This window comes from Oryzias latipes, chromosome 22 (genome assembly GCF_053564925.1).
Source record: "Oryzias latipes strain Hd-rR chromosome 22, Olatipes_Hd-rR_3.1".
Taxonomy (NCBI): domain Eukaryota; kingdom Metazoa; phylum Chordata; class Actinopteri; order Beloniformes; family Adrianichthyidae; genus Oryzias; species Oryzias latipes.
In genome coordinates, this window is record NC_136258.1 from 25,433,952 (window position 1) to 25,450,404 (window position 16,453).

The 16,453-nt window shown below is 38.0% G+C and overlaps 1 protein-coding gene and 1 long non-coding RNA gene across 3 annotated transcripts in view; one reads left to right on the plus strand and one right to left on the minus strand.

Moving 5' to 3' along the window:
• Positions 1 to 16,453, plus strand: part of grin3ba (glutamate receptor, ionotropic, N-methyl-D-aspartate 3Ba) — a 186,301-nt gene that overhangs the window by 104,535 nt on the left and 65,313 nt on the right. The gene's annotated exons all lie outside the window — the stretch shown is intronic.
• Positions 10,271 to 13,948, minus strand: LOC110013634 (uncharacterized). Of its 2 annotated transcripts, none has more exons than XR_013653250.1 (5): positions 13,809 to 13,948; positions 12,929 to 12,985; positions 11,680 to 11,747; positions 11,482 to 11,525; positions 10,271 to 10,423 (listed from the first exon to the last, which is right to left on the minus strand). It is a non-coding gene; the product is annotated as an uncharacterized LOC110013634 (long non-coding RNA). The 2 variants fall into 2 exon arrangements; XR_013653249.1 differs by lacking the exon at positions 13,809 to 13,948 and adding an exon at positions 13,198 to 13,338.

Consider the following 16,453-nt stretch of genomic DNA (forward strand, 5'->3'; position numbering starts at 1 on the left):
TTGCACGTAATGGCCTGACAAATGACCTGCCTTTAGAAAATAAATCCTTAAAGTAAGGAGTATTTACTTGAAATATATTTAACAAATATGCATATATAACTAAAAATACCAGATGTATTTCATTAAAAGTTGTCTTTTCTAATATTACTTTCTTATGTCTTCTAATGCATGTTTTCTAATGTTTTCTAATTCTGATGCATGTTTCTACTTTTAGTCTTTTTAAATTCTCTTGACTTAAAACAGATGTTCTAGAGATTTTGTGATTGATTTTGACACCAAACGGTCACAACTGATCGTAATTCTTGCTAAATCTATATTCTGACAGCAGCTTCATCCAAATCTTCCACTATTTGGTTCAGAAAAGTGCAATATCCAATATGCATGTATTCAATTCAACACATGTTAATTATGATAATATGGTTTGTATTTTTAGATGGTTATATAAAAGCAATTATAGGTTATTTATCATCAACAAGTACAACACTACATAACTCTGTGACCACCAGCACAGTTGATTATTATCCTTCAGCGACACTGATGTATCTATTTTAGATTTTTAATATTTTACATTTTATATTGAAAATCTTTTTTTATTTCCAACCCTGACTTTTATATATCCTGTTAAACACCTGCAGAGTGTCACAATTTCATTGTGCACAGAATGACAGCAAGGGAAATTCTTATGTTGAAACTAAAGGGACCTTGTTTTACCCAAAATTGCTGTATTCTGTTGGTCCCTTACACTATATTACCAAAGGTATTTGCTCACCTCCCTTGATTCACATAGAAACTGAAGGGCTATCCCATCCCTAACCCATAGAGTTCAATATGAATGCGAAGCGGAGAATGGTTGCTTTTACAAAGACCTTCAAAGGGCATTGTCCCATTTAAACCATTGTCATATCTTAACATTTGAATCGTTTTTCACAAGAAGCGAACTATTGAACACGCTGTGTGACGTGTTGGCATGGTAACAGCTGCCAAACCTGCAGCTTGCTCTGTTGCAGCTGGTGTATAAGGACTAATCAGTGGATGGAAAGTTGCTGTTCTTGTCTTTTTGAACCAGGAAGTCTGACAGTCTTTCAACTGTCCATTTTGTGGGGGGGGTTTTGTGTTCACCTCGTCCATTTCATCCTCTAAATTGTTCAATTTGTTGTGTCTCATCTCGTCATATTCTCTTTTCTCTTTCTCCTCTACTACACATAGTCTTCAAAATTATCATATTCACCAAAAAGGTTAATGGAAACTATAAAATAACTCAGTAAAATCATATTTTTACCATCTTGCTGTATTAAAAACTGTGGAATGACATATGTCAACTTACAATTTACTCCAAGTTTCTGTTGTTGTGGTTACGGCAGTGGCTCGCCAGTTTGATCCCAGCTCCCTCAGTCAACTGTTGTGTCCCTGGGCAAGATACTACAACCCCCATGCCTTCAGTGTGGCATATGAATGTCCCGCTGATGGTCAGAGGGACTGTGGGCACGTACTGGCAGGCACGCCTCTGTCAGGGCAGCTGTGGCTACATCACTATGTTACCATCACCAAGTATGAATGAGGAGTGAATTAATAATATACAGATTGTAACCGTTTTAAGCGTCTGGAAAAGCGCAGAAAAATCCAATCTATTATTATAATTATTAGTGTAACCAACTGGCGTTTATAATGTAGAACATTTAGCTATTTGACCAAAACTACTTTTTTGTTGTCCAGTATCCCTTTTTAATGCACACCCTTCAGCCAATCAGAATTGAGTATTCCCCCAGACCATTGTTAAAAAAACTGTAGATCATATCTGCGTTTATGGTTTTGATGTTTGTTGTCTTTGATGTTTCACCCAGTTCCCTGTTTGTAAACTGGTGTTTTATGAATAAAATAAATTAAAAGAATTTAGACCAAATTACTTGGTAGGAGCACAAATGTTTGCTGTGTTCAGAGCAAACAGCTGCTGGTGCAAACTATTGGTGCAAAAAGTCACAACGCTCCACGCTGACCTTTCTGATTCTCCACAGAGGCGCGTGTCGCCCAACAAGGTGGCGCCTTCCAAGGAGCTGCAAGCGGCTCAAGGTTAGCGGGCTGCTGCAGCTCTGAGAATATGTGTAAGTGCAAGTGTCAACAGTGCATTTCTGTGAAGAAACCTGCAAGCTCAGCATGAGCTGCAAATCTTCCCGGGGTGAATAAAGGTTTAAGTATAGATATCACAATTGTAGCTGCTGCAGAAAGAAAAAAAAAATGCGTGCATCTATCTTAAAGAAGTGCTGCAGCAGCCACTGCAAGTAATCCTCTCTTGAAAGTTATTCATTAGAACAACATTAGCACAGTTTATTCACACTCTGTCGGCAGAGTGAGCTAATGACAAGCACAGATGCACAAAATATATGTGCCTTATGTTCACCACTTGGCAAGGCGGGAAAGCCGGTAAAGGAAACTTTCATTTAGCCAAACCTGGATTGATCGCTCAACTTTGCAACCAGCAAGATAAGGAAAGTGTTCGTGTGAGGACACTAAGTGACGCTAATGGAGCCCTGAATTGTGAATCAGTGATGTTAGACCAAATCTGAGTGCGCTACCTGCCATCTTTCCGGGTTTTCAGGACAGCCATGATGCTTGTATCTGCCTTTATCTGCAGTTATGCCTCCTCCTCTGCTCTGTTACTGAGCTGGTGTCCTTCAAATAGCACTTTTTTTTCTTAAAACACAAAAAAAAAACCAGCTGATCAGAACATATCAGAAATCTCACAAAGATTTCCTGGTGGGGCCCAATGGAGAACCAGCTGTTTTTTTTTGCAATTACAACAAAACAATTGTTTATTAATTTATTTTTATTTTTTATTTTTGGCAGAGGTAATCTGGTGACTTGTGTTTGTGCTCTGCAGGCACAATTAGAAAGACAAATTGCATCAGAAGGGTCTTTTTTTGTGTTGTTAAACACATGCAGAGCTATCATTCACATCAAACTCGGCCGAAACTCCCAGGAAATGTTTTTTTTGTGTCTGTTTTTCATTAATTCACTTGTTTACTTGGCCCTTAGTGGAAGAATGACATTTAATAGAGAATTTTAATGTAGAATTAGTTTAGTAATACTTACAGCTTCTGTCTGCTTAATAATAGTTTTCTATTTCTAATTTTCTCAAGGTCATATTTTTTAGTTGAAACAGTAAGTACAGCTTCTAAATAAAGCCCAAAGATGTGTATTGCCTCTAATAACAGACATTTTTTTCATTTTTGAGAAAGTCGAGTCTTTGAGGCTTTTATGAAAGACAGTTAAAATCTAAAATTTGCACAAAATAGTAATTATTGTAAGGTTAATTATATAAAATTTGAAGCTCTTAGTGCCAACCATCACAAATGTGAACACAATTGTTTTAAAGAAAGAGGTTTCTGTAAAACGGCCAGCTTGGGAGAAATAGTGCAAAGAGAAATCTTTCCAGGTCTTTGAACAATTTAGTGAATATGGTCAAAACCTTAAAAATAGGTTGCCTTTTTGATTTTCAAATTGGAAAAAAAAAAGAAATAAAATGAAAACAGTCAATTTGATTCTTATGCCGACATGTTTTATGCAAAAGATTAAGATTTAAGGTTTCTGGTATAATGACCTAATGCCAAAAAGAGAAAATGTTTTTAAAAGAAAGAACGAACTTGAAGGACAGGACGGTACCTAAATGATGAAACAGCTGCAACTGGACAGATATTTTTAGCTGGCGATGTACAGACTTACATACGTCATGGACAGCTTGGTTTCCAGAGATGGTGAATGAGGATTCAGAGTATCTGGGAATTCAACAGGTGAATCCTGTTGGCCTGGCGTTTGGGTAGAAGATTATCGCAACAAAGTTCTGAATGGCTTTTTGTGAATTTCTGATTGTGCACAGGATCCTTGCTATAACACGGTTCACCTTTCACAATCTTACAGAATTTGCCAAATTTTTAAAAATCTTCAATATTCTTTGCTGATCTCTTTCGTCCTATAATACTATACTTATTATTTCTCTATGTAGGTTTGAACTTTGATAGTGTTTAAAAGTGAGAGAAAAGTGTGAAAACGTTCATTCCTGTCTGAAATTAGGGGTTTTGCTGCCTTAAAACATAATTATTGTAAAAAAATAAAGTTGAGTACTTCCTGGATTTTCTTTCTTGCAGGTTATTTTTAGAATACAACTCCCATGATAAACAAGAGGACGCTGTGCTCTTAAAAATGTCAATTATATTGACATTTCTGCATTTAGAATTAGAATCTAGTACATATTTTATGAATTATGTTGCCTACTTTGCTAAAATTTTGGCCTTTGTTTACAAAAATGTAACTTTGTAAGGCTTGGGCAAAAGTTGGTTCATGACCAAAAGTATCAGCTTCATTTTATTCATAGCATAAAGTGATGAAAGGAAAAAAAGATATAATATCATTTCTTAATGATGCAGCATTGACTTGACCAAACAATACAACAATATGTTATGTTTTTGTACACTGTCTGGTTCATTTTTGTTAAAGAAACTCTTTAATAGAAACCAGGTTAAATTTTTTATTTTATTTTTTACTCTATTTTCTGCTGTTAGCTTTTGTTTTCATTTACTTTTGCAATTTGGTCCATTTCCACTCATGGTAATGGGAATGGGTAATAATAATGCTCGATGTAATCTGTGGTGCTTTTCGCCTAAAGCCACATCCATCAGTACGGCAAAATGTTTCTCGTGTTTGTCCTCCGACTCTTTTTCATTAATTCGAGCTTTTACTTGTACACTATTTATGGTTTACCTTTTAATCTTTAAGCATTAGAAATAGGCAGAGGCCCCACAAATGGACCCTGTTCTTCTGGGATTCCTAATCACATTAGAAGCATTTTGTCCTACAGCTTGATTTAGATTTGATGTTTTTCCCTCTTCTATAATTAGCTCCTTTATGCTTGCTCTTGTGCATACTCATTTTCTGTGTCCCCTCCGCCTTTTGCCCACTCATCCCTCCGTCCTCTCCCTTATAGAGACGGATGAAAAGGGATATGAAGGAGTCTGGCTGGAGAGCTCAGCTGATAGGCTGAATCAAGGCGGGTCGTTTACTCAGCACATGCCCATCCATCCCAGAACTCACACATTATCCCACGAACGCTCACACACCCCTGACTCAGTCCTGCACAATCACACTGCCCTTAGATGACTTCCAGCCTTCTCCGTGTATTATTTCACTCCTGGGAAGTCTGGTGGGTTTGAAGTATTCAACACGCCTGCAGCACCGAGATCTTTTCCATCAGGAATATATTGTGCACACAAAACAAACGCACATAAAGATGCACCGACATCCACTCAGAAAGGAAATATCAGATGGAGGCAAACACACATCCTCTTCCCAAAGCTTTAGTCATCTAATTACTGACCTGGTGCGCTTTCACCACTGGGGTTTTGTGAATAAATGTTCCCTCTGAAGTGTTTTACTGTTTGCAGCTCTGCTCCCCGTGGCCTGACTGTTAATGACATCACACCACTCCACATCTGTACTTGGAGGGCTGTTAATATCCGTCACCCCATAACTGAATAATATCGCTGTCTCTTCAGTCCGACTCCCAGTAGATCAAATCAGAGCAAAGCAAAAAGCTATTTTCTCCCTTCAACAGTTCGGTTTAACCCTCAATGTGATAGCATGATTACTCCAGAAGCTTGACGCCACTTCCAGCAGGTTAACAAGTCAGCGTGTGAGCATGGAAGATAAAACGGGCCAGATGGAAGTGGAGTTATGATCTGGAGAAAGTGGGGGTGAAGGACCAGAGGAAGGTGTTCCGGGCACCAGCCAGCACCCGGCGCAGGAGAGGGGAAGGATGAGTCAGGGAAGAAAACGCGATTTCAGAGGAAATCATAACTCAGATTAGCCTTCCTCTGCACCTCTCTGCGCTGCTCAACACACGAATCAATCACCATCACATTCACTACGCTGCCTCATATCACACACAGGGCCACACCAAAAGGACAAATATTACTCTTCCCAGCAGAGAAAACAACACTGTCTATTGAGCAAGGACAACAATCGCTCTCTTTAATAAATAACGGCAGCTATTATGATCATAAATAGCGAATGGGCCAGAGGCTGTTTGTAGGGGGGAGGATGATACATGAATCCATTCAGCATATTTCTGCTGCGGGCTTGTAACTCTGCAACTGAGTGGATCAAAGCAGCTCCTGACAAAAGAGGCGCAGATGCAGCGTGCTGAGATGACAGCCTTCACCGACGCTACCGGTGCACTCAGCACTAAACCCGGCTGACTAGAGACCTGACTAACCAGTTCACGGCAGCACTTTCTTATTATTATTGATGACATCAGGACATTCACAAGCCCACTGAGACCTATTAAATCACTGATAATAAAAGGGAACATTCTGCTCCGGATTACTTCGTTTACTCAGACCAGCATGGAGGCATTTGCATGCTTCGATAAACCCCCCCGGATTGAAATGTGATTAAACTGTGAAATCATGTTGCAAAACTTTTTCATGGAGGGTGTGGAAAGCCCAAAGCTCTGGGTTCGTGCGAGTGTGTGCAGGGGCAAACGCTGGTCTGGCTCTGCAGCAGCAGAGATCCTAGTCTGATCTGCGTTCTGATCACTCAAATTAACTTAAGGAGTCTGCTGAGAACTGTAGAGTCCATCAAATGGCCTGCAAATAATACGCACTCACATTTTTAAGCAATCTCACAATCATAGACAAATACCCGGGATTTGTGTTAACATATGCAACTGTCTCCTAACAGATCTGCATCCAGTTACGCTTGCTATGACACCGCTGAACAGCTAGCGTAAGCCGATCCTGTTGCCTTGCAGCTTCCATTTAACGTAGAGCCCAAAGAGAAACTGAAGATGTCGCCCGTCAGGTTTTTATGGCTTCTCTCATTCACTTAAAGCTGCAATGGTATTTTTATGATGCCACTGTAAAACCCTCCCCTCTTTTCTTCTCAACCAGCTTCAGCATCAGAAACTAACAAGGTCCTTATGTTTAATGGACTCAGCAGACTTGTGCCTGTGGCAGTCTCCAAATTGTCACAGCTCCGGCCCCAGCAACGAAAAACCATTCCCCTCTAATCAAACCTAATTCCAAGTGTGCTTTACACTTTGTGCCTGCTGTTTCATCTGACTTCCCCACGGTCACAATCCCGTACCAGCGTTCCCCCTGATCATTTTCCCGAGAACGCTGGATTATTTTTGCATATATTATTCAGCTGAAATGATCATAGAATGCCATCTCTATCAGCTGAAGCTGTGAAACAAGATTTTGACTTTTTTCTATGACCAGCGCTGTGGTTAGGCCTAATAGTGTGTATATTATTGCACTTTCCCTGACCTAACAGGCTGTTGGGCTCAGATAACTTTATCCATTTGCAGAGTTAAGCAGCTCCAATTAAATATTGTGTTTTTTTAATTCTTAGTGTTTTCATGTGAAAATATGACTTCCAGAGCTGCGTTCAGCCCGCGCTTCATCTGCGTTCATGCGTTTCACGGCCAACATCTTACCCCCAGTAAGCTTAGCTCTAGTTCCTGGCAGCGCGGCTGCGTGAGATTAAAGTCACTCATACAGCACTTAGCGCCAGGAGACGGAAGAAAATTAGAGGAAAATTAAACAACGTTATTTGCATACAATTACACAACAGAGCGACAAACTAGTTAGCCTGCGCCTGGACAGCTAAAGAGTGCCAACCCAGTCTCATCCTAAAATGTGTAGTAGCTACATTTGTCCACATGGAAATACGTGACAGGTTCACAAAAACGGCCCGTAACTTGTGAGACACTTACGTTTCATTTTCCTATTCATTTTCTATTAGCCTTCTCAGGATCACGTGACTTCTGAGGTTTTGCCTGCCGTGAAAAAAAACATGGCGGATGCTCGTTCATTTTTCGGTAGAAAATCCCACAAAACAGGATTTTTTAAGGACTAATCTTTATTCTGACAACATTTCTAGTGAGAAATATACCATTTACTTTCAGAAGGCTTTTATAAAAATGCAGTTTTTAGTTATCTTTTTTCGCTCTGTGAAAACGTTTTTTTAGGGGCTCTAAATTGTGAAAAACAAACGTTTACACCTACGTTAGTCCACAGGGCGAAACGTCTTTATTTTACAACAGTGGTCCCAAGCCACCGGGCCTCGGGACACTTGGCACCGGGCCTCGGGACACTTGGCACCGGTACCGATCCATCCGCGGAACACTTGGCACCGGGCCGCGGGACACTTGGCACCCGGCTGCGGGACACTAGGCACCGGTACCGATCCATCCGCGGGACACTTGGCACCGGGCCACGGGACACTAGGCACCAGTACTGATCCATCCGCGGGACACTTGGCACCGGGCCGCGGGACACTAGGCACCGGTACCGATCCATCCGCGGGACACTTGGCACCGGGCCACGGGACACTTGGCACCGGGCCGCGGGACACTTGGCACCGGTACCGATCCATCCGCGGGACACTAGGCACCGGGCCGCGGGACACTAGGCACCGGTACCGATCCATCCGCGGGACACTTGGCACCGGGCCACGGGACACTTGGCACCGGGCCGCGGGACACTTGGCACCGGTACCAATCCATCCGCGGGACACTTGGCACCGGGCCGCAGGACACTAAGCACCGGTACCGATCCATCCGCGGGACACTTGGCACCGGGCCGCGGGACACTTGGCACCGGTACCGATCCATCCGCGGGACACTAGGCACCGGGCCGCGGGACACTAGGCACCGGTACCGATCCATCCGCGGGACACTTGGCACCGGGCCACGGGACACTTGGCACCGGGCCGCGGGACACTTGGCACCGGTACCGATCCATCCGCGGGACACTTGGCACCGGGCCGCAGGACACTAAGCACCGGTACCGATCCATCCGCGGGACACTTGGCACCGGGCCGCGGGACACTAGGCACCGGGCCGTGGACCGGTACCGGGCCGCGGGACACTTGGCACCAGGCGGTCCGCGGAAAATTTTTGCACCGGGACGCACAGAAAGAAAAAATAATTTCCATTTTATTGTTTTATTTTTATTTTGAAATTTATTTTATTTTGAAAAGTGACCGGATAAAGTTGCACATGATTACACAGTGGATTTACGTTCATTATTATTATTGTTATTATTATTACTTAAGAGAAAATACCCCCCCGGTCCACGGTAAACGTGCCCCCCACCCCCACCGGTCTGCGGTAAACGTGTCTTGCGTTTTACCGGTCCGCGGTTGGGGACCACTGTTTTACAACACTTGCGCATTCTTTTCTCGTTCATTTCTGTGGGTCACGTGACTGACAGGTTTCCTAGCAGGAGCCAGGACCCAAAATATAGCGGACATCGCCTGGGTTTTTGATGTGAATTTATTATTATTGGCTTTATAAACACTTTGTTTTGATGCATTTTCTAGCGAGAATCATACAGTTGTTTTCAACATTATGTAGCTTCCAATTGTATTTGATACCTATATATTTTTTCTACGTACATTCCTTCATATAACTCAACAAAATAGTATCGACGGAACATTTTTATGTTGCTATGGTGGTAGCTACGGACGCTACCGGCGAACCGGAAGGAAGCCACGGTTAATTTGCGGTTATTATTGTGTCAAATTATTATTACTTTTACTCGAAAACAGCTTTTCACAAGAGGAATGCAATTAGATTTCACAAACTCAACTCAACCCACTAAAACGGTACTACCCATAAGTCTTGCGTTCGGAAGTAACTTTTTGTTTTGGGGGAAAACGCTATTTTGATTATTCATACTGACTTTTGATTCGTTTTAATTGCTTTACTGAAATAAACTGACAATCTACGTTTACCACTTGGTTTATGTTTATGATTCCAAGGTTTTTCTTTTATAAATTTTATTTCTTTTATCTGTCTTTGAAATTGTAAAGAATATACGTCTGTATAATTAATAAATGGGGGAAGCTAAAAAGGCAAATGACGACCTGGAAGAACAGTGTGTTTTTTTTTTTTTTTTTACCTCAAATATACATTCATCTATTTAGGTTGCACAATACAGCTCCATGCATTACATCTTTGCTCTTATTTCATTATACTAAATACCAAAAATGATTTACTATTAAGTATGTATCATTATAACTTGAGGTATGATCATTTGCAATTGCCATAGCTGTGACAATCCAACACAAAAACCTGATATCTGGTTATATGACAAATTTTTTGTATGTTTTTTATTGTAAACTTTTGTTTAGAATTTCACAACAAATGTGTCCTACCTCTATGGTATATCATACATGTGAGCATGTTGAGCAATAAAAAATGTAGATCAAACCCTTTCATTTGAACATTTTTATTAACAACAATTAGAAAGCAGTAACACAAACAACAATAATAATTTAAAAGGTCAATCTGATCAACAGAGGTGCCTTTGGGGTTTATTTTTTGGTGTTCCTTTTTTCCACCCACTGTGGAGACCATGTTTTCCCACTGCAAAAAATACATAAATCAATGAATACATAAAAACAGTTAATGACAACATTACAATAAAAGACAACAAGCTCCAGTGAACTCCAGTTTGTACTTTATGCTACCATGCTCACAGTTATGTTACTGCAAATTCATTTATCATTTTCTAATTTGACTGACACATTTGTATGGTCATATGTATATTATATATTGTTTATGTCCTTGTTTGTTCCCCTGAAAATATGTCCCTGCGACAATTAAGTATCCTTGCCTAATTTGTTAATTAACTCTTTAGTCAGGAACCTTGGGTCAACCCTGGACCCTGTCTCTAGAGTCTCTAGAGCAAATGTGACAAACTCCAGGCCCGCGGGCCAAATGTGGCCTGCCTTGTCATTTTAAGTGGCCCCCAAAAGCATAAAAGTTTTAAATTTCTTAAATAAAAAATAAAAAATTGGTGTGTATTTATTCATATCTAGGGGGAATCTGACTTGAAATATCAGATTGGGCTATATATTAGGACTTAAACACTTTCCATATAACCTAACCTGATAGAATCAAATTTAAAAAGATTTATGCTGGAGTAACAAGCAAACATATGTTTTCTATGCAACTGAAATTGTCATTTTAAAAAGTTATACTAAATACATAATAAGTTATTCCACATTAAGGAGTAGCTAAATTTATTTTTTATTACATTTACTTACATGTATAAATTATATCTGGCCCTTTGAGGACAACCACTTTGCTGATGTGGCCCTCAGTGAAAATGAGTTTGACACCCCTGGTGTAGAGTCTTGTCTCATGTCTCTGGTTCAGTGTTTGTCTTTTAATCATATAAGAACTATTGTCAAATTGAGTCCAACTGTATCAAAATCTAAAAGGGATATGATTTCCCATGCATTAATTTTATCATGCTGTATTATTTGTAACTTAATAGCTACATGTTTAAATAGGAAATCACATGAATGTTTTCAGGTGGTCCAGAGCACTGCTACAAGGCTAATAACTACACTGGCTCCACATCATGCACAGCCTCCTCTTATACAATCTATAAATAAACAAAAAAAAATTATACATACCACATGGAACATGGCTCCCATTCAACAAACTCCATTAATTTCCCCTGATAAAAGTAAATTTAAAAAATGATTTTTTAAACATAGGCCATCATATTATTACACTTAAGAATTGTGATGCCGTAAATTGTATTTCATACATTCATATGAAAGGCAGATGAAAAGTACACATTTCTACTTCAGATAAGAAATAAAAATAACCTTCTGCTTTTTTGTCTTCAAGACCTGCTTCACTGGGTAAAACTGATCTTCTCCCCCATGGCTGCACTCTGAAAATATAAAAAGCACAATATAAAGGTTTCAAAGAAAGTAAACAGTAGGAAAATGTTTGGGAAAACATTTGTATGATGAATTTCCAAATGAAACTTCATGTTGTCTGTGGTTTTGCAAAAGCAAACACTAAATGCTGTAATGTATTTTATACATGGACACATAGTCTGTGACAACTAAATTATAAAAAATTTTTTTTTAAAGCTGTATAGCATCAAATAACTAATTACTATCTCAGTTCACTGTCTTCTTATTGCCTTCTTATTTTGAAGCAGTAATGAAGTCTGGCCAGCTGATTTTCATTGAGACAAATGCTTCTCAAACACTAAACTTTTTTTTGAAACAGTTGAATTTAGAGCTTTGGGAAGCTTTGTTTTCTCCATCACTAATTAGAAGCACTTATAGCATGCACAGCTTCACCATTTAGTTGTGGTTATAAGCTACTACACAGTATTTGTATATGTTCAAAAAAAACAAAGAAATGGCCAGATCACAACAGTTTTTCCTTAGGTCATTTATAACTGTTGCTGAAAATTAAGTCAAAACCTGTAAATCACTTTTTGAGTGATTTTGCAAACATTTCACACAACATACTAACAAATCCTAATGATAACATGACCTTCTTCGCAAAAGTAGATTATGAATGTCACATTTATTTTTTCATGAACAAGTTACATGTAAAAATAATGTCAATTAAATATATGATATTAATATAGATTTGACAGTCAAACTATCAAAAAGTTAAATTAATCTGCTGCAACATAACTGAAAGTATATTTTATATATATATATATATATATATATACACACACATATATATAAAAAAGCTAATGTTCTATTAACAAAAAAGAAATTGCTGCAACATAACTGAAATTATATTTTATGTATATATATAAAATATAATTTTAGATATGTTGCAGCAATTTCTTTTTTGTTAATAGAACATTAGCTTTTTATTTTCTTTTTCTAGTCTTTTTGTTATCACTGTTTGTCAATTTTTTGCTGCTAGCATTTTAAGTATCCTTGTGAGGAACACATAACTCTGTTAAGTCCACATAAAGGTAACCTCAATTTTAAATAGTTGACTAAGGTCATTAAGCATGTCATTTAGAAGATACAATAACATTGTCTATGTTTGTATCTGAAGCTGTTGATAGCAAATAAAAGATAACCCATTTACCTCCAGGTGAATCTTTCTTGTTATCTCTTTTTTTCTTTTTCTTTGCTGGAACACCTGCTAGAAATAAAGAACATTTTCTGTAAATTATATTGTTGATTTCAATTAATATTATGCAAACATTTAAGCCCACAGTTTTTCCAGTGTGATTTAAATAAACAAAAAGAATGCTCTTTTGACACCATTTCAACATCTTACAATATGTTGTGGTTTTAACATGTATTTCAGAAGACTACGTCACCATATTATTAAAATGTTATGAATCTGCATACTGGTTGAAGGCTGGATGGATGATGCAGTTGAAGGTTGAATGGCTGGTGAGGCTGAAGGCTGGATGGATGGTGCAGTTGAAGGTTGAATGGCTGGTGAGGCTGAAGGCTGGATGGATGGTGCAGTTGAAGGTTGAATGGCTGGTGAGGTTGAAGGCTGGATGACTGGACCAGAGGGCATTTGAAGGCTCGTCCAACCTCAATGGGGAAAATAAATAAAATAATCTAAATGCAGTTGTCTTGTTATGCATATAATTTTTTTGTCTTGAAATACATTTGCTAAATTTAAACATATCACAATTTTACAACTTGTTTTACTTTTTTAGATCAGATATACATTTATTCCAACACATTGGATAGATTTAATGTACTACAATTCCTTCTACAGAATAAAATAATACCGGTACTATAAAAACTAAAGTTAATCAAATCAAAAGTGACAAATAAAGCAGCACAATAACCGTGAAAAATATATCACTATATACTCCAAGTGTTTTAGATTAGTCAAACGTTATTATTTTTTCTACCTCTAGAAATAATGACAAATTTGAATGCACTAATCCTAGGAATAAACTGGGCTGAAATTATAAACATTTTCAGACAGAAATACTTACCATTGATCATTAGCTCATATAGGTCTTTCATGCGGTCCAGACACTGTCCAGCTTGATCGGTTAATTGCCACCTAGGGTGAATGACATGTGTATGCCACGTAGATGTTTTCTTTCCAGGTCTGGCAATAAACACAACGGCTTTTTGTCCCAAAGTATTCAACTTTTCCACCTAAAAAAATTGTTACATCATCAGTAATAACTAAAATTATAAAATACAATTGCAGACATAAAACACGTACCAAAACCGATGCCTCATCCAAAACATGTGTGGTGGTTTTGTTTTTCTTGTGTTTTTGCAACCAAGTCTCCTTTTTGGATTGAAACTTCTCCAGTTTTTTGGCAAGCCTTTGCCTCATTGGCTGGATTGTTTGGCATACTTTACATGTCTTAGTTGCCACACCAATCACAGCTTTGCAGCTGACACAAAGTTTTGTTGTAGATCCTCGTGGCATCTTGACCTGTGAATATATATAAAATATATATAGAAAATATGTTTTGAAAAAAATTAACACTGAAATTGAATTTAAAAAACCCACTTAAGTTCAATAGTATATACTATACATTTGATCGACTAGTCAAACAAACTTACATTTGTGTTCTGGAGTCGAACCACTGGATTTGCATTATTTTCCAGCATAAAAAACATATAAACAAATAAACTTAATGACATGCTGTTTCTATCTAAGGTGTTGAAATTGGGGCACAGCAGAAATTCCATTTAATTGTTTGTTTGTAACCTATTAATTTCGTGGGTGTTTGCTTTCAATAACATAAACCTACAGAGGACCTAGTCTTAACTTTAGTACTTCATATTTTATTCAAAATATTCATTCATGAATTGTAGAATACACTTCTTCATATCAAATTTGATATGACAATAGAAAAAATAAAGTCATTGTTAAATGTGGTCAAGTTTAACTTTATTTAGTACCCCTGTTAAATGGAAAATTAACATGAAGTCTTTTAAGTCAAAATAAACTGCTATTGCTTCACTCTTTTACTATATGTAAATAATAAACAGAAATAGAAATTATCTTCAGATATACATTGACTTTATTTTGTATGTTCCACAATTAGTCAAAATGAAAGATGTTCTATATAATGATTTACTTAAAATGTAAAACTTAAGAGAAGGTGTTTAGATAAATTGTAGTGTTCACATTGAAATTCACAACTAGCTGTAAATTTAAACAACCAAGCACATGTTTGTGGTAGGTTGTTATTGGTTATTGACAATTATATTTTTCACAACTACGTACTACAAAGATCCCAAAAGTACATAGCATTTACATATAGCAGAAACCAGATATTGTGTTGTGGCAGTACTGTCAATCAGCAATCAATGGGCAGTTACTTTGTTTGTAGTAATTATCAGTTATGACATATTACCAAAATGGTGCCAAACCGTTCCACCAGCACTTCAAAAACATTACTACTCCGAAACAGGAAAAACAATTTCTCATTACATTCTTCTCTTTATGTTAGAACTAGTTGTCGTGTCTTACCCTGCTGCCTACGTCTTTGTTTAGGTTCTGACCAACAAAGAAGCACCCTTGCGATCGATATATGAGGTAGTTTCATTAGCTGGCACCGACCGACCCGCGTGCTGCCAGAACCCGGGCCAGATTAGCTAATGTCATTCAACAGTATGACTCCGTCTAGAGATGTATTAATTTTATAAACTAAAATTCTAAATTACAAAAGTAATACACCGTCATTAAAGTTAACTGTCACTGAAAATATTGTTCGTGGGGGGGGGTTAGTTCTGCTTGACTTGTGTCATGCGTGGGTTAGCTGAAATATTAGCTAAGAGGTAAAGCTTGCATGACCAGAAAAAATTATAGATTATTGGTATTTATTTTAAAGTTCAAATAGTTTAGATTTCCCGATGTATGTTCATTTCTTACCGTTTGTAGTCTTGCATCAGCTTCTTGGCAAGCCAGTCCTTTAACTACTCACGCGCAGTCATTGCCGCCCCTCCCCCTCTTCAAAGCAAGCGCACAAGAACAAAGCATAGGCCCCTTTTTATACTTTCATTTGATATAGAATTAAACTTTAGCTTTGAAAACTTTCAGAGCCTGTCACATTAAAATATATAATTTATGAATTTCATACATTGTTTACCTATTAACATCTACATTAATTTACACCTGCGGAAAAAATTTAAATATATTGGAATGGATATGCATATGTGCATCAATGGATATTAAGGGGTTAAACGTTTTCGGTATGATCAAAATTTTATGTGGATGTGAGAGATGAGGTCTTGAGATCAATTCAAATTGCATATTGCCATTTACTCCCAAAAAATAATGTACGTATGTTCAGCTCCTGATACTTAGCTTCAGGTTGGACCCAAGGGGATGGATCATACATCCTATGTGTGATCCATTGTTTTCCAAGAAAAACAGTAACATTGATACTTATATACAGTGAGGTCAATAAGTATTTGATCACCCTGTGATTCAGCAAGTTCTCACAATTTTAAAACATGGAGGTGTCTAAATTTTTCATCATATGTGCATTTCCACAGTGAGAGACAGAATCTGAAGAAACATTCAGAAATCACGTTGTACAATTTCTTTGTAAAAGTCTGTGACAAATACGTTTTTGATCACTTGAGTTAAACAACTTTGATATTTGGT